Source organism: Diuraphis noxia, unplaced genomic scaffold, assembly GCF_037042655.1.
Source record: "Diuraphis noxia isolate RWA-SAM2 unplaced genomic scaffold, SU_Dnox_SAM2 contig0003, whole genome shotgun sequence".
NCBI classification, from domain to species: domain Eukaryota; kingdom Metazoa; phylum Arthropoda; class Insecta; order Hemiptera; family Aphididae; genus Diuraphis; species Diuraphis noxia.
The window spans coordinates 37053234-37074602 of NW_028301713.1; the positions used below are offsets into that span (position 1 = coordinate 37053234).

Consider the following 21369-nt stretch of genomic DNA (forward strand, 5'->3'; position numbering starts at 1 on the left):
TATATCCTTAATATTTTTGATCGTTAACTGTGATAATCACTTGTTACGTTAACTGAACTACTAGTAAACCAAATCAGTATGAAATAAACGTATTAAACAAAATAACCTTAAAATACAATCTGAACTCATGTCGTAAATACAATTATGAAAAATCTGCACGAATCGCACCGACAGCGTGCTAATTCGAAATGATCGGACGAACCACGATTTGTATTTTACGGAAATATCACGCTACTTTATACGTGAATTATTTTATGTTGATTCAGTTTCATGCTTATATTATGTAGAAATCTCCCTTCCATAATTCATATAGTATAGTTTCAGTTACATTTACAGTGTATGCAGCGTGGGGGCCTTGAAGCTTCCCGGGTTTTCGAGACGGTCACCACTCACCAATGACTATATTATCATCGTGTACAAAATTGGCCAACCGTATGCCTAACAATATTTTATTGTATCGGAATCATAAATCCTAACCGAAAACACAACTTCCGCAGTTCTCTCGCACTATTTTGAATTGTCTGTGGTACAGTATAGTTATATACACAGCACGTTCCAGTGTGATATGCTTTAATCGTTTTCAAATTTCTCATATTGTTATTTCTTCTTTCTATACACTTACCTACTAAGTTTTGATATAATATTTGTACATATATAGTACAATAACAGTGTAGTACGTATCAAACTATCTTACCTATCTGTTAATTGTTATTTGTATACGCCGCGTAACGACCTCATAAATCAGTTACGACAATGCAATGTTAATGTACGTTTAACTAAAATTGCTGAAAACTCGAATAAACTAGAAAATTAGTTTACCGTTATATTATGTTCAGTATTAGTAGACAATTATATTTATACTATTAACACCAGTAAATACATAAGTACTAAAAGTTATACTGTACCTATACAGTGATAGTTTTATTTTTATTGAAAGGTACCTAAAGTTATTAAAAATGTAATTCTTTATTTTTTGTTATACTTATTGTTAGTATCCGGTTACTTGTTGTTTAGTTGTTATCAATTTTATAGTATTAAATCATTTTTGTCAGAGGATTAAATTTTTTATTAGTGATTCGTCGAAAATTAATATTGTTCTTTCATATACTAGCTGCGAGATACATCTAAAAGTTTGTTAAAGTTCTATAGTTACAAACAAACAATTTTAAATGTTAAGCTACCTGTAACATTACAAAGTTTGTAAATAGTTGTTAAATTATAATATTGATTATTAAAGAGTTTAAAACTCTTTAATATTTTATTTTAGTTTTATATGATATTTTATTCCAGATTAAAAGTTAATGGAATGCCAGGGTCCATGGAGTACCTATAGGTAATAAGAAGTATTGATGAGATCATTTTTTATGATTTAAAAATCTAAGTACTTTAGAGTAATTTTTTTAAAATAATAAACAGAATATACATAAATAATTACTTATAAGTAATAAACTAATAATATATAATTGTATCAATATATATTTTTTCTTAATTCAAAAATTTTAAAGCATAATTTAGTAATACTAAATGTACCTATAATGATATATATTATAATGTATCTTAATTGCTAAATATATTTTATTAGGTTAATATGATTAATTAGGTATATAAATAATACAATTTTAATTACGGTGAATTTTGTAAACTTTATCATAATTCAGCGGGTTTTCAATAATGAGTACATTACGTGTTTGATTAATAATATGTTTTTTTTGTATTTTGTTTTAGAAATTTAAAACTACATAATAATAAGTAGCACAGCTGTTAATAAAAATGAACTAAAAACTATTGCTTTTTTTATCAAAATAAATTATTTATTTACATTTAGTTTATATTAAATTATAGAATCATAGTACTTTTATTGAACATTTAACATTTTGTGAAATATTTCACATTTTTATTTTTATTCGATTAAAATGTTTTATTTTATAAACTTGTCATTTACTATAAAAAATAATGTAATTTATTCATTCAATATGATTTTTAAAATAAGTTATTCTAAATAAGTTGATCAAATATGCAAAAATTCGAGTTATTTTGGATATTGAGAAATTAACCATTGTATCAGATAAGTATTATATTGTATAAAATAGTATAAATATTGTAATTATTTTAGATTTTGAGCAGAGCAATGAATGTATTGATTTTACAATGATGTGTGTGTATGTTTTTTTTATGTCTGTGTACATGATAAGTTGTTGAATAATGTTTTGATTTTCAAATTCAATAGCATTTCCAGCTGGAAAGTGAATCTAGTTGGTGTATTGGGGAGGTCAAATTTTGAAATTCCCAGTAGTTTTCAAAAGCACTGAAAAAAACAACATTTTTTTGAGAAAATCGATTTTAGATATTGATGTTACTCTATAACAAATTACTGTAGACATATAAAATTTTCACTGAATGTTTATAGTTTATACTAGCATATTATATACCTGATTAAACTTTCAAAATATTGAAAATCTTTTGAAGTTATTTATAGACATTTTAAATATTCAATATTTTTTTTTTATATATAAATGATAATAAAATTTTATTCATTTGGTAAAAAAGCTTCAAAATGTAATACAAGGCTTCTAATATATTGTCATAAAATATTTGAAAAATATTAAAAATACATAGTCACAATTTTTTTAATCAGCGTTGATAGATCGAATTTTGATAAAATACGTAAAATCACAAAAGTTTGCAATTTATTTTGAATTGGTTCATTAAAATTTATCTTTTTTAATCTAAGATTTGAAAATTCAGTAAAAGAATCTTCATGAATTTGTCTACTTTTATCAAATTTTATCAAATTAAAAATGTCTACCGAAAATTCAAATTAAATTTTTATGAGCATTTGAATTACAACATTGATTATATTCACTCAATTCTTAACCTAACCTAATAACTGTAGTAGCCCAAAATTTACATCATATGTTTAATTTATTAAATCCTATACTTGATAAAATTTTCAAAATATTTCAACAATTTTTAAGTTAATTATAGACATTTGAAATTTTCGTTTTTTTAGTTTTTTATTATATAAATGTCGATAAAATTGTATTCATTGGGTCAAAAAACTTGAAAATATAATACAAGATTCCCCATAAATTTATATAATAGCATTTGAAAAATATTAAAATTACATAGGTATTTTTTTTATAACCATTTAAAGTTGAAATTTTGACAAAATGTATTGAATTGAAAATTTACAAATACTTTAGTTGTTAAAAACTTATAAAACGTTTAAATTGTATAGCTAAGGATTGAAAAATTTAAAACAATAGGTTCCACGTAAGTAATTAATTCTACTGCAAAACAATCTAAAAACTATACAAACACAATTCAACCTTACTCACTTATGTAACCTACTATACTATCTGATATCTATACTTATCCGCTTTTTACTATTAGATAGATACCTATAATTGATATTTTGTATAATGATTTTATTTACCTTTATGTTTATTCTACTTAGAATGTTATTATGTGTAAGTTACTAAAATAAATTAAATTACCTGATCTGGCTGATCTTAGTCTAACTAAAATATAATTTTTATATTGTGTAATATATAAATTTACTGACGTCATATTTTATATGAAAAGTTACCCAATCAAATGACAAGATCAGTTGTAATATAATAAACAGCGATACGAGATTTACCATTGCTGATATCACCTAAAAATCAGAACGTGACGAAAAATATCAAAAGTATATATAAAAAAGATACATTTGTAACTTTTGTGCCCAATTAAAACTTTTCGGGTTAATTTTATCATCGTGGAATTATAAAATTACCCGTTGTTCAACTGTTTTAGGAATAAACTTTTGACATTAAATAAATCCAAAAACTTTTTTTAAATAACTTAATATATATGTATTTTCAATCATGACTAGGCATAGTTGTCACAATAATACATATTACATCTTTCACGCATATATTATTTTTAAGTTTCTTAAATAGGTAGTTGTATAAAATATGTATATAATAGTACATATAATGTATAGTTACAATCAAATCAGATACATTTTTATTTGTTAAACATTTATCATAATTATTATTATGACTATCGTATAAATCAATGAAAATGTAAAACACTAAAATATTATTTTTATTTTATGAATCTATACAGGGCGATTTTTTTATCATGAACCACTCATTATTTCAAAAAGTATCAATGTTTTTGAAAATATTTTTTTACAAAGTTTCATGTTGTTAAAAAAACAACGTTTTTATGAAAAAATTATATTTTTTAATATTTTTTATCCTTATAATTTTTTAAGTTTTTTACTTTTTTGAATGGCAACCTAGAGTTTTAATTTCATATCCCAAAGCAGAATATTTTTCTAAGTATTTTGATACGTAAAAGTCGAATTTTGGAAGAGTAGTTTATGAGTTATAAGTATTTAAAGTTTAGATTGGCGGAGTGGAGTGGTACGGGGTTACCCCGCAAAATGTTTGTCCACTACTCCGCTTGTCTAAACTTTAAATACTTATAACTCATGAACTACTCGTCCAAAATTCGATTTTTACATATCAAAATACTTAGAAAAATATTCTGCTTTGGAATATGAAATTAAAACTGTAGGTTGCCATTCAAAAAAGTAAAAAACTTAAAAAATTATAAGGATAAAAAATATTTAAAAATATAATTTTTACATAAAAACGTTGTTTTTTTAACAATATGAAACTTTGTAAAAAAATATTTTAAAAAACATTGATACTTTTTGAAATAATGAGTGGTTCATGATAAAAAAATCACCCTGTATAATATTATGTATAAGAATTTGAGTTAAGCTTTAAATTTCGCTCTAAATAAATGAAATTTATATTTTATAGGTCAGGCCTTAAAGGTAACTATCTAATATTTAAATATGTAGAAAATTGTTTTTTTTTTTATCATATAACTTATAGTAGATTAAATTTTCTTAATAATTAAAAGTTATAATTAAAGTTAAACACTATAATAAAAGGCTGACAAACCGTTTTAGAAACATTTTTCGTATGCTATAATTTTTTTTTTTTTATTTAGAAATTAATGCGTGTATATCAAAGTGACTTACTCAATGAAAATATATACTTAACGCCCGTTATTCAGCAGAGTGATTATACCTCTTTCCTCTTTTTTTAATTCAACAATAGTTGTATTAAAATTCTTTTTTTTTAAGTACACGGTTACATTTTTGAAAAACCATATTTTCAAAATCGAGTGCATAATTTAAGAAGTATCATGTGACAACGCTAAAAAATATCATCACTAGGTGAGAATTGAGCATTTTATAAAATCACCAAGCAAATATTAATGTATGTACTCGTATAATGACAATATTGTAATTTTACATAACAATCTAACGTTTAATCTATAACGTTCTTATTGGAAATGAATAACCTGTGAAACAGCTTTTATTAAAAAAAAATATTATTCAATCTATTAGATAACATTTGATAATATTTCTTTACAAAAACATAACTATAAAAAAAAAAATTATTCGAATAAAACACAATGTCCTAACTGTTTTGTGGTTCTTTTACGGACTGAACGGGCGTAACACGTTAGGACAAGTTATAAACATGTACATAAAAACTGTGAACACGTTCTGGTGCATTTTATGAAAACATGTTAGGGCGTATAAGTATAATGATCGACAAGGTTGGGTGCAAAACTATAAAAATTTAAAAATAAACATTATTACATTATTATAAGTAAATAGATTTGCTTACACGATTCATGACGTGTACAAAAATCACTGTACAATATTAATCACAAAATATAAAAATGTATCTAAGTCTAAACGATTTTACAGTATTGGAGATAGGTACTGTTGTTCAGTAATCTACAACTTGAACAGACTTTAGTATGGACTTGTGCAATATACGCTACAGTATTTCAACGTGTATTATTAGTATAAATATACTTTAAAAAAGTGTTAAAAATAATGTGGAATCATTCATTGAATTATTTTAATTTTTTATTCAGTGAAAATTTATCTATCGAAATTTTAAGAGTAAAAAAATTGAATATTTAAAATAAGCGTATGTATAAAAGCCATTTGAAAATCATACCATTTATATACTTATAAGATGCTAATCAAAAGTTTTCCCTAATTATTGAGAAGGGAACTTTTAACTTACAATTTCACCCTTCAAAAGTGCTAACTTTATTGAATTTGCAATTAGAAATCATAACCAATGTTGAAGATCAAAGTATTTTTTCTACTATAAAATGCCGTGGTACACAATACACAAAAACACACATCATTTTAAAAACATATAAATAAAAAAAAAAATGTAAATACGCATTGGTCGCTCCGATTTGAATCTAAAATACATAACTTATAAAAGTAAAAAACAAGTACATCGGTATATAAAATGCAATTCTATAATAAATCCTCATTAAAATATTATAATACTATAGTATATACTTCTGTGTAAGTATAATTATAATAATGTACCATTAATAAATATAGTAATGGTACGTTTAGAAAGATAAACGGGCCTCAAGTACTGTATGATGAGGTATAAACGAGTACCAACTCGTTGGCTACTAGTAAAATGTGTTATGTTTTATATTATCGATGACAGTCTATGACACGTTTTTTACAATGCGTTGCGATGCTGCGATACCAGTCACAAGGCATGTCAAACTCAAAGTATCAAGTGGACCAAATATATTGAAAATCTCGGCTATGCAGGCCATGTACATACAAATTAAAAAAAAAAGAAATATAAAATAAAAAATTCTTATTAGATTTTTCGATTACAGTTTATCAGAATATAAGACAGTATAATAATATTATACCAAACAAACTGTTCTCAAACAATCTAAGACAGTTGAGACGTAGCATTAATATTTTATTATTATAATATGTTTGTGTTCATTAATATTGGTAGTCGCGGGCTACAAAAAGTTGAGTTGAGGTCCGCGTGTTTGACATGCCTGCTGTTACACAGATTCTCCATCCTTTTCGTCAAATGATCTTCTAGACAAATTATTATTTCTGGATGACCTGTTTATATTTTCTACTCCGCATTGTTCCGTTTCATGTTAAGTAATAATTTTTAAATATCAATTAAAATTTAAAAAAAACTTATATCCCATCGTGCAAAAATTACAACTCCATCCAAACATCAAATTGGTTTTTTGGTTATGGTTTTTTTCGTTAATATTGTTGTATACTTTTTCAACATTTAAATATAATAATGGCATTTTTTATTCTACCTTATTAAAAAATAAAAAACGCTATCATGAAAAACAATGTTGTTATTTACATTTGTTAATTTATTTCCACAGTTTTGTTTTTCCGTTCGCGCATATACCTATACATTTTATGAAAAAATAACAGACTGTAAATGTCTTTGTATTTTTTTTCTTTTTAGTATAATAAATTCTATTGTTTATTTATGATAATTTACACAATATTTATGTCAATATTATTCTAATATCTAAAAAATATTAAATTATATTACCTCATCATTTTAAATTATTTTAAAATCTATGTGATCCTATTTAAACTTGTTATATATACTTATACACAATTGACTTGTATGAGTCTTATGAAACCATTTTCTAATTATAATAACATTAATAAAGTATAATAATATAGATAGAATATGTATGCAAGTAATCTTTTTACTATTATATAGGTGGTAATGATTAATAAGTAATTTAGTTCTAAGTAAAATGTTGTTCATTTTATAATGTATACAACTTAAGTGTTCTATCGATGTCTCATTTGAATACCACACCTTAAATTATGATCTTAGAATATACCTAAACCACCCTTAGCCTGTAAGTTTGAACCATGAACTATCCATTATATAGTAACCCGGTGTCTAAAGTGGGAATAATTTTAAAGAGGGACTATAAAAATGTAGGAGAGTTTCCAAGTTCTTACCAAAGTCTATATTTAACCTGCAAATGTATTCCAACAAAAGTCACAAATTAATTTATTGCAGTTATATTTTTTACTAAAAATATAATTTGATGGTGAGACATATATAATAATTGATTGTATGTGATATAAAAATAACCTAACAGAGATCTGATTTGCCTTTGACCTTTTTTTTTATAATCCTTGACTAACACAAAAAAAAATTTTTATTTTTGTTTGCTCTATATTTAGTATAATTGTGATGACGATACAAAAATGTTCCTTTTATTACTCGTTAGTCTTTTATTACAGTAATGGAATTTGTTATATACACTCCCTAATCATGACATTTTAGAGGTATCAACTTTGATGCTAATTAAAATAATATACATTTTACTTATTGATGCATAACTGTATAAACTTAATATATTGTATATCATTCATATTGCTCAGTGCCATATTCTACAATACATTAATATCATACCATTTTGGAAACTTATAAAGATTATGATTGGGTATTTGGGTATGTATATATTTTTTTACGTTGAACCATAAATCGAATGTGGAATATTATATTCTTTACGTTAGCCAAGAACAGCATCATCTATCTACTTTTAAAAATCAATTTTAGCAACAAAACAAAAAGTGAAAGACTGGTAGGTACATTTATATATTTATTTAATATATTTACCTTTATTGTAAATTAATATTTCATAATATTATTTAAATTTTAGATTATTAGATTACATTATTAATAAGAAAGTTTATACCTACATGCGACGAAACATTTAAAAACAATGTATTAAGTTATTAAATCTATACACTGCCTATCAACTTAATATCCAACACGAGCAATTAGATATAAAAGGCTTAGTTCTAAAATAAATATTTTTATAACTTTTTGTTGTATCTGAATCTAGCGAAGCTGAGGTGTTGTAAACATTTAGGTCTCTAATGTATATACGAGTATAAAAAAAGAAATGTCTATTCACAAGTTACAAGTACATAAGCCTACACCAAATATCTACAGATTACACATGACTATGTATAACTCTATATTTAAGAACCAAAATGTTGTATTTAGATCACCATTAAATAACCAATTTGTAAACCATGTTGATTTAGAACCATTTAATTATGTGCAACTTTTTTAATAGGTTATACATTTAATAATTATGGTTGCTTGTGAGCTTGAATTACCAACAGAAGAATATCAAGAAATAAACATATAGCATAAAAAGTTAGTATAAAAAAAAATACATGATATATATTTAGAATCTTTTAGTTCTTAACCCTTTGTGATGTATGCTAATTTTATTACCTATACTTTCTACATCTGTCTACAAAATCATGCATTGACATTTTGCCATTTTTATATAACTTCTTTAGATATAGTATAACAGAAACACAGTAGGTAACTAAGTTTCTAATCAAAAACTGTTTTTTTTTTTTTTAATATACAGCCATAGATTATAATAATATTTTTCAAAAAATCTCATTCTAGCTACTCATATTTTCAATTATTTTTTTTTAATTTATAAGAAATGGAATAATCATTAATGATCTATTAAATTTTTTAAGTTGCAGACTGATACAACTTTTGTAGCATGGGTAAATTCTACAGATATGCATTTTAAGTATTTTTACAATAATTCCAAAGATGTTAATTATGTTGCCTAGCTATTTCGCCCTAATACTCTCAATTCAATATTCTTTACTGTACTAATAAAAGGTATATTTGCTAAATATTATGAATTAAATCATATTTTTGTAATTTGGAATAGATTGAAATCTTTTATTTTTTATTTAAATAGAATTGATTATCTAGTATTGTTTTTAATGATTTTAATATTTAAAAGATTTCATACTATAGCACTTTGCTAAAAAAATCTATTTCGACCTTGCATTTTCCGTTGGATTATCATTTTAGTTCGTGAATCATGATTACAGTTAATCGATTTCATATTTTTCAACTTTCAATGTATGATTGACTTCAGTATCGAATATTATCATTATAAAATAAACGTGTATAAAGGAAAAAATAAACTTTTTTAATTTTTGGGATATTTGATAAATCTTTTGAGTACATATTTTTTTTGTCCCTCAGTATGTGAAGGTATCTGGTGAATTTGAAATTGAATATTTTCTTAAATAAGTTAAACAAATTTGATCTCCATTATTCATAAAATCTGTGTTATGTGTATCGTATCAAATTTATTTCACCACTCTTTGTACACGATATACAGTTTAACATATTTTGCTAATTATTATATTTATTAATATGACATTTAATATTTATAAGTATTATAGTTTACAATGCATTGGAAATTATTTACAAGTTATAATTATTCATAATATGATTATTATTCGTCATTCTATACTATAACTGCTCGTTCTTCATAGTAAAAAAGTGATCGTCAGAATATCAAGTAAATGTTGTTTTAAATTAGATGGTCAGCGAGGTATCATTAAATAATTATTGGCCTATATGTCCATGAATGATAATGCAGTTTTGTCCTTATTTACTTTTTATTCATATTTTACTTCCAACCCAAATGTCAAAATATATCATTTTTTTCATGATACTTACTAGTATATAAAATTTTCAATTTTCAATTCTATATTTATTTTTATTATTATATTTTATTTAGTTAAGTTATTAATAATCATTTTCAAGGTTATTAGCTTACAATTAGGTAACTTACATACTGTAAAATAAAAGAGAACAAAGAAAAATATGCATTGGTTATTGGTTATATTATATTATTACAGAATAATATCAATTTTAATTTAATTTTATGAATTAATTTTAGTAGTTAAATTCCACTTGTTTTATTTATTTATATGCAAATTAATACGATTAGTATAACAAGTATACAAAAAATAAGTAGTATGATTACAAATACAGGTACACAAATAATAATAATAATAAAAGTAAAAATGAATTAATTAGGCTTACTTTTTACTTATACATAAGTGAATAATAGTAGGTAGACAGTGAGAAAGAATTATTAATAGATTGTAGATGGAAGATACGTATATAGAACAATAATTCCACTCTAGGCAAATAAATTGCAGGAAGCATAATAAAAATTGAAATGTTTGATTTCATAAGATAATCTGTCTATACAATATAAATAAATTATAGTTAGTTATTAATCAATCATAATAAGAAACTACCAAATTATTTTATAAGGTGTTAATTATATAAACGCTAAATATATTATATATATAGACAGTAGGTACAAACAATAAGATAACAGATTGGTATTAAAAAAAAGGTAATCACACAGCAGAGTCATGCGTAAGTATTAAGCTGGTCTCAATCCTGAATACAAATACATTCTTATTTTTTATAAGGATTTAAGTACTTGATAAATTAGGGGTAAAAATAAAATAGTTCGCAGATCATGTTGAACGCAGTACGCTATCTGAATTGATTTTATAACATTTGTGCAAATATAATTTTTAAGGTTAACTTGTCTAATATCTGCAGTACAAAATACGATTATTCGTAAATTAAATATGCAGTTTTTTTTCTAATTAATAAATATAATATGTATTTATATAACATTGTAATACGTATTTATTTATATTACATTATATTATTATAAATTTATAATAAGACGTTAAAAGTATCACGAGGAAATTATTTCCCTTTTAAATATTCAAACTTCTTTTCGGGGTCATCCTCTTATATTTTAATATAAAATCTATTGCTGGATAACACTTGTCTTTAACATTCAATACAAATATTATTAACTTATTTCTTTGTGATTCTTTTATTTTCAAATAATCGTTTTACATACGTATAGGTCATAGGACATAGGTCATTATAAAATTAAATAGCGCTGTACTTACATATATTAATTCATCACCCGTGAAGGACTCCAATATAAAAATGTACACAATACGAAAATCAAATTAATTTAACTTATTTGGAGCATAATTGAATTAAATATACTTTTACTTTACTTTACTTATTTCCAGTTATACAAAAATGTTGGTTAAATGTATTAATACAAAATATACATTTTAATATTTTTAAAATTCTAATTGCAATGCTATATATTGTATTTTATTATATAATATGTCCCTTAATTACAATTATATTAGTAAATGGTAGAGAATATATTAAGGCTCTCTAGTAAATGGTATGGGTGCATTTAAATTGAATACTGTTCGACGATCTTGATAATGAAAATAAATATAAAGGTTATGCTGATGATTCAATAATATATATTATTAAATTATGATATCTATATATATTTATATTTTATATAAAATACATCCATCATATTTTTAAATTTGGTGAAATGTAAATAAATATATAAAAAATACGACAAGTAAGAATATTATTATATTTTTGGAATAGCAAAAACATTGATTTTAAATTAATAAATTATTTATAATCAATGCGGTACAAACTACCTTAACGTCATCTTTACCCATTTCAGAATATCAGATGTATAAGACCTTTTCGCTAAATATAACATAATATTATATATAATTCAAATAACTGTTTCATTTTCATTGTTAGTTATTTTTGATTAAAGTCATATTTTGTATTTTAATATATATAATATATATATTATATATAATATATATTTAATATGAATGAATAAAATGATATCTACCTGAATAATTACCCCCTTCCTTACTATTATAGCATTGTGGTATGATAATATGGGTGAAAAAACATTAAGTCAGCAAATCTGTGAGTGATTGTTTTAGTCTAACGAAAACTGAAATTATTTAACTGTAATATAACACCAATTATACTATTTTGGTGTTGTATATAACAGTCCAGCAGACCATGACTAATATTTAGGTTAATTTCCTAAAACTATATTTTTATACATGTACTTAGACTTAGAGGTAATAGGCCTTGAATCCTCCTAAGTAACTCTGAAAAATGTTAACATTAATAAAATATGTATTATATAATAAACATGGTATGAATAGAATTTATAAGTATTTTTTTATTGCTGAGTAGATAACTTGTAACATATACGACTCTAATCCTGTTAGGTAATTAAAATTACCTATATTGACTCAACTCGTTTAATAGGATTATAATAATTAAATGCACATTATTTTTAGCGTACATTTAGTTAGAAATTTAAGCGGAACTCATAATATTTGTTTAAGAAATCAAGAGAACAAACAATTATTAGTTACTGGGCTCAGACATTTTAAATTAAATGAATACCTATTAATTAGGTAGTTGTTTTATTTAAATGGATATTCAAAATAAATACTTGAATTTAAAAAAAAAAACACCTGTATAATATGACAATATTTAGGTAGAACTGGAGGTTATTCATTTCCAATAATCATGGTTAAGCCACTGTTATTTATATTTATTTTAAATATAATTATTCAATGAACAACTATCAAGTAACAACGATTAAAAATCTTCGAAATTATTTATCAACTTCATGTTGTATAAATAATAAACAATATTAGGTACCACAACACAGTTTATTTAGGAATGCCATTCGATCGCTTGATTGGGATCTTGTTGCATATAGGTTGTAAATTTGTGATCTGGAACTCAGTCTTAGAAGATGAGGTCCGATGGCTGTCACACACTCGTCTATTAAACGGTATCCGCTTGTGAGTCAGTTTTAACTCACAGCGCTGCAGGCAATACTTACATGTGGTTATGTAATTTAATTAGTAAGCTTATATAAGCAATTAACAAATAATGGTTAATCCTCGGTTTACATATAAACAATAATATTATCTAACGTTGTATTATAATATTATAATTTTCATAAGATTCATATGATGCATTGGTTGATATATGTATATATTGGCGGAATCTTGAGCCTTGGCAAAAACATTAAGTTTATAAAAGTATAACTTCAAAAAAGTATAACTTGCAGCGCTTGTGATTAAAATTTGAACTAAATCTGTCTCAATAAACAAACCACTGATGAGTACTAGCCGTCGGACCTTATCTTCTAAGACCGTAATCTGAAGTAGGCACCTAGTGAAGTCTGAACCTCCGATACACATACCACATAGAATCCATAATATAGCATTAAATCCTAGTATACTACTTATATTCTCAACTGACAACTATGGAAATGATCTGCGAACCAAACTGAGGTTATTAGGTTAGAGGTATGTTTTGTACCTATGTCCGGAAATGCTTACTGCAACGGCCAACGGTGTTCAATGCCACAATCGCCCATTTTGGCCAAGCCACACAGTCTCGTAGGCCTGATATGTCCATAACATAATAATTACAATAAAATTATTTAATAAGTAAATATTGAACATCACAAGAAAATAAAAAATAATTATTTGATGGCAATACGATTAGCTTCTATGACAGAAGTATATTATAATATAATTTACAATTTGTTACAGATCAGAAAAATAACTACAAATATGTAAGTGATTATGGCTTAAAAAACCCTTAAAGTTATCTTCCATATTTCAACTTAAATGATTATGTTGTTTTACTTAACCTAAATTATAATTTATAGCAAGTAGATATTCAATTATCTAAGCTTAAATTATGATAATATACTAAAATAAGTACTGGTAAAAATAGGTCAAACCACTATCATGAAACAGAACAGATGAAGAAATAATAAATCGACTTGGGATAAATAATATTTGGAATCTTAAAGAATAAATAAGAATAGAAAAATACGTCAAACTCAACTTCAAATTTGAATATCTACAAGGTTAATTTTATTCTGATTTCTAATTATTTCTAAATATCATACTTTTAAACACTAAAACACTAAATACAATTTATGATGTAACACCTAGCAACAACTATATTTAGTAACTCAAACACACACATTTCATTCACGAATATTTGAATAGTAGGTAGAGAATTATATTATAGTTTATTTAGTATAAATAAACAACCATTAAATAATTATTATTCATATCCATTTTGGTACGACGTACCACAATACCTAGATAAATGTATAATATATTCTATTTATGAAGGTACCTATAAATTCTCCATATTAGGTTCATTATATTATTATATTAAAAAGGTTAGTGCTGAACAGAAAAAAAAAAACGTATTATGTTGGTAATTTTTTTAGAATAATTAAAAATTGATTAAAAGAAAATATAAAATAGTTGTACAATTTATATCTGTTGTAATTCTATTTTGAATAAAATAGTTCAAATATTTTTAAAGTTGAAAGTTATTGTTTTAATATTTTTTATGTAATCCGAATTAATGTAGACTGATTATATTTTTCAATTGTTGCAGTATTATATAAATTATATAATTTCTATTAGACTGCATAATAATATGTATGATATCCACTTGAACGAATAGTTTTAGTTCATGGATTTTTATAAACTTAAAAAGAATAATTTATTTTTATAAAACAACATGTAACATAAAAAAAAAATTAATAGGAAAGTCGAATTAATTTTTTACTAACGTTTGAAGTTGGATATTTACCCGTAAATAACAAATTCTCTTTCAACGATTTTATTCTTTTGTTTATTTGCTTATCTATTCAAAATAAAAATAAAAATAAATTAACTTAGATGTTTAAAATTTTAATCAAGTGTTTATTTTATCATTTTATTACGTGATCGAATTTTCAAAATATTTTGACTCATTTTGAGTTTTTTTATAGACATTTGAAATTTTCTAATTTTTTTATTCTATTAATTCTAATAAAATGTTTTCAAAAAGCTCGAACAGTTTAACACAAGGTTCTTCATAAGTAGTTATAGCAGTAGTTGAGATATTTTAAAGATTTTTTTTTTAATAAAATTAAAACTTAAGGCAATTCAATATAATTTCAACAATTCGTAATTATTTGTAGTTAAACAATTATAAATTGCTTAATTTTTACACCTAAAGATTTCAAATTTCAAACAAGTATTCTGATAAGTAGCTCATACTATAACCAAAGATTCTGAAAAATATATGAACACTGTTATTTTGTATGTATATTTTAGGTTCAAATTTTGACTTGATAAAATATTAAAATTGGGAAAATTAATTAAACTTGTTGTGGTACTATAATGCCTAATCGTAAAATAAATTACTTCACTATAATTACATTTTATGTTTTAGTTAAAAATACGAAAACTGCATGAACATTTTTTAAATTTTAACCTGTGTATCCTACGTGAATCCGAAAAATATCATAATATGTTATGAAATATAAACTGTTTTGTTTTTCATTGTATTGGACGCATGGTTAAAATAGAAATCGTACTTATTGCACTTGCCACATTTACGTGCCACGTGGGACACAACGTAAGTAACAAAATAGGCACATATTATGTAATTAATAATAGTTATATTATTACATAAATATTTACTAAGAATTGAAATAATTTGTTTGAAATTTCCTTATTTTTAAATCACAATTTAAAATACTGATTAAATTATAATTTGTCGATAATTATTAGGAATACAAATACATATTATTATATGTTTAAAAAATATTAAATAAGCCAGTTAGGCAAATTTCCTATGAACATTGATGATACATATTATATTATATGTACCATACTAAGCTATACTAAAAAATTAATTAAAAAATAATTATTATAGGTACCTATCTAGTACTGCATAGAACCTTATTGCTTTAAATCGTTTATAAATATTTTCGATAAATATTGGATTGTATGTTTTTTAAGTATGTCTATTGAGAATCATTTTCCACAATTTGAGTATAGGTATCATAAAGTAACACATAATAATCCATACAGTTTTATGGTAACTGTTTAAAAAAAAAAAATTAAAATCAATCAATTATATGGACAACCTTTTTTATAGTTATATTTTATTGAAGCATCAAAGCTTATCTGTTTATTATATATTTTTTTGTCTGAACAATCTAAATGGAATCCGTAAAATTAAAAATATGAATTCATATTTTCTACTATACATTATAAATGTAAATTATTGACTGTTAAAAATAATTGTAGATAAACTATACGTTTTATGTCTACAGAATAGGAAAAAAATGTTTAACAAAGAAAAATAAACACGTTTCATTATTAAAGAACATGATCCCCCGCCTTCGGGACACTGAAGTTCCACCTATGTTAACCCCTCTCTAAAATCTAAATACGTTTCTTGACTCTTATGGAATAAATTAAGATTGTAGCAAATACCTATCATTTACTCGACAATAATTAAGGTACCTAACTAAATATTTGACATTATCAACAAACATTTAAGCAGCTTTGAAAAACAATTTTTATCTTAAGATATAGAAAAAAGTATCTAGTAATATTGGCAAGAATAAATATGATCCCTGAATAATTGAAAACAAAATGTTTAGATCAATTTATTATCCATAACCAGTTTAATGCTTAACCAAAAATTTCTGTAGTTTTTTCATCTATAATTTCTAAAAAAATAATACATCGGAGGTGTCTAAACTAAATTTGATCCCCACTATATTATGATAATTTTAATAAATTCATATAAATATAACTATTTTTCTATATAAACGTAACGATGAGGACCAATCTGAGTATCACAACGTATATTTAACATATTAACTATAGGTTACTTGAATTATAAAACTGAGATAAACGTGTAAAATAAAAGCAGGGAAGCCGCTCGCTGTAACACGAAGGGTAGTGTTCCTTATCATTTAGTAGGTCGCTGTGATGGATGTGATAATTGAAACACAATGAAAATTAATTTTAAATGTACACATATAAATGTTGAGGTGTATTAACTAGGTCTGAGTGTTGTCAATGCTAAGCACATTTTAACGTCGATTTTTAGTTATATTATGCTCCACAATGGTTATTTAACTTTTAACAGTACCTATCGAATTGTTCTCATTAAATTATATATTTTAATGAGTTATATTATTAATAATCATAATCGAATTATATTTTTTTTTAAATATATAAATAGATACATAAATTAAATCGATTGAAATTTAGTGGTATGTTTTCGATATTTTGAGTTTGATGTAAGGCAAATTTAAATTTTTTTATTTTTTTCTAATTATGTAAAAATTCTGTGCAATTTTACCTCACCAAATTACTAAACTAGATTGAAATCAACAATCTGATGAGAGCACTCATGAAGTTTAAGATTGAAGAATTCACAGTAAAAGTGTCATTACTTCATCACACACAAAAAAACATCATTTTAAAAACTATATAAATAATAATAAGCGTAGCTAATAGATGTTTTGGGTGGTGTATTTATGCAAAAAAAAATTATTTACATTCGAGTCTCGATAACTCGAAGTTGGATGAAAATTTGCTTCAAGATACCTAATTAATAGTATTATAAGAATTTCTAAGGGGATAAAAAAAAATCCTAACTGTCAAGTTTTTCGAGTTATCGAGGTTTGAGTTATTATGACTCGACTGTACTATATGATTTCAATCTCTACAAAATTAGTTTGTCATATGATTCTTTTTCATATTTTATATTATTGTTATTATTATTATTATTATTATTATACATTTTTTTTATTAATTAACTCGTGGCTACATAGGGCATGGGGTGGTTATTCTTAGTATTTTTTTTTACTGTGATGATTGGTACTGTGGATTAGCAATACGTGTATATGTGGCAAGGTATTCGTCACAACTAAAAGTAAGAACCCAAGTGATCACCCATTCCGACAACTAGTGGCAGCGGGTGGTGCGTACTCTTTATCAATTTCGTGACTGATTGCAGCAATCGCGTTAGGCCGAGTCACTTTTATGTTATTAATGACTTAAAAAATGGAGAGTTTGTGGAGCTCTCATTTGTTATATATAAATATCAAATTAAAAGACTCTCCGAAAAAAATATCTTGGTTACATGCCTGTATTATACAACTATCCGTTTTCTTGAAATCTTAAATAGTGAAACAGTGTCACAGAAATATCTGACGAAAATATATGTGGTAATAAACGTATGACAAAATTTGTGGAAATAATATGTATGATAAATTCCTGAAATATATATTCAAGTCAGGAAATTCCCAAAAATAATATTTTGAAAAATTCAATTACGTTTTAAATTAATTTACTTTAATACATTTGATGTTTTGAAAAATTAATTATTGTTATATAGAGAACCAAATATTATTTGTATGTAATAATTCACACCATCAATATTCAAGGTTTTCTGAAATATTTAGTTTTAAAAGTATGTTGGAAGTATAGCATATTTTTTTCAATTTTAAATCAAAGAATGGAGGAAATCACCATGATGGTTATAAGAATAATATAGTAAGTAGTTGAGGTGGGGATATTATTCTTGAACTTGGTCTTGATAATCGAATCGTAACCAGTTTCAGTGAATCGTAGTTCAGTTGCCTTAGTGGACAGATCAGAGCTGTAGTCTCTAAAATAATAAACGTGGTAAAACGGGAAAACAGATTTCAAGTAAGTTACGCTTTTACTATTCACTTAATATTTGTATTAAAATAATTTTTTTCAATAATATTTTAACTATGAAATGGAAAATACAGTAATAAAGAATAAATAATGGATTTTAATAACTATAATATTTGATAATTATAGGTACTTATTTAAGGATGCATATCGTGAATAATTTGTGTCTATCTTAAATCTTCAATTAAAATACTTTAAAAAACATAATAAAATAAAACATTGTAACGTTACAATAGATTTATCAATCTATTGTAACGTTACAATAGATTTATCAATCTTTATTTTTACTATAATATTTTTTTTTATGTTTGTCTTTGTATACACGATGGATAATCGAAAGGATATTTCGCTATTCAAGTTTGAAGGTGGTTTCTGATATAAAACTAAAAACTTTTATTAGGCATATTTCAAAAAAATAGAAAACGAAAGTTTTTCTGTAAAACATATTGTTTCTTTTTTTGTTGTGTGTGTAACTCAATAACAAATCACCTATAATTGCATTTTTCACTAAATTCTTAGACTTGCATTTTCTATATATGATTCAATTTTTCAAAAACATTTTGGGTTATGTTTAGTGGATATGATGTACTTTCGGACCAGCTTCAGCATTTTATATTTTTTTTTACATAGACATGTTATTGACCTGCATACAACTTTTATTTTTTGACCGATTCCGCTTAACAAATTTTATCAACATATACCCTTTTAATATTTAAGGGTAGGTATGTAACTAACTTGTAACACTGACATTAGTGACGAGATTTTTATTAAAATACATATTTATTAATTTTCTTCTGTTATGAAAATATACATTATATTTATATAGGTATTATATGATATACGTTGTATTTTATTTACTTATTATAACTCATCTACAAAATAATTTCAAAATAAAGCACCTACTTATATTTTTATTTTTATTCAACATCCTTCAAATTGTGTTTTTTAAACGCACACAGTATTCAAAACTTGAATAATTAAATTTAATAATTAGTAATAATATAATATAAAAATACCCTAAAACATCTATGATGACTTCTCAACTTTCCTTGCAGAAGAATAATATCGAGTAGCATGCTAAATTTAAACAATAATTTTTTTCTAGAATAGTCGTTAAAACATTGTTGCTCGGTAAAACCTTAAAATTTAGTTTAAGGTTTCTTATAAATTGTATTTATAGTTATTTTTAATTCAAAAATATTAAAGATTCATTGATACGGGGTTTTTTTTATTTAAGCATTTTAGGTTAAAATGTTGACAGATTTTGTTAAAATTTTTAAAATCTTCAGTTTTTCTAACTGATAATTGAAACCTTAACACAATGTTCTTCATAATTAGTTAATGCTGTAACAAAAATATAAAAATACGTAAGCACATTTTAAACAAAGAATAACAATTTTAGTTGATTTGGTATAATTAAAAACAATTAATAGAGGATATTTGAAAGTTTCAACAAATTTAATTATTATAATTTGTACATAAAATCACATTTTCAAAATATTAATATTAATTTTATAATATTACGTATAGTAAAATAAGTTAATAAAATATAATTGATAGCAATACTGTAGTAGTGTAGTATGACAATAGGTTAACAAATTGTCTTTTCGTTAGAATCGTTTTCCGTATGTAAGTATTTATCAGTGAATTCAAATTTAACACATTCATGGACCATGATACATTACAGTGACATTTATATTCAAATGACGATTTACACTTGAATTCTACTGTACAACAACGTAGTTAGGTACTTACTCTTCCCTTTTTTTTTTATTAAACCAGAGCAGTATTTTAAATCTATATAAATTATTCAAACTACTAATTTATAAATACAAAATTTAAAACACATAATGAAAGCGTTAATTTTTAATTTACTTGTATTGTAATGTAATGGGTATCTGATTAATTGACCAACGCCGAAACACCTTCAATATGCAACTACTTAATGCAATCGATTTAAAAGTAATTACTAATTAGTTATTACACGTACTGTAATTTGATAACTTTTTATTTGTTAATTTATTTACAATTATACAATTTTGCAACGGTATTTTCATTTTAATATTGAATTTTTATTTTATTTCTACAATGTCAACTTATTACATCGACAAAAATCAATAATTTTGTTTTTCATCGATTCGATT

General features: G+C 24.2%; 1 protein-coding gene across 1 annotated transcript in view; it reads left to right on the forward strand.

Moving 5' to 3' along the window:
- The first annotated feature begins 19076 nt into the window (after positions 1-19076).
- LOC107165338 (nose resistant to fluoxetine protein 6-like) overlaps positions 19077-21369 on the forward strand; it is a 38004-nt gene continuing 35711 nt past the window's right edge. Inside the window, exon 1 of the mRNA XM_089223014.1 lies at positions 19077-19216. The gene's annotated coding sequence lies outside the window, so the exon portion shown is untranslated. The remainder of the gene's footprint in view (positions 19217-21369) is intronic.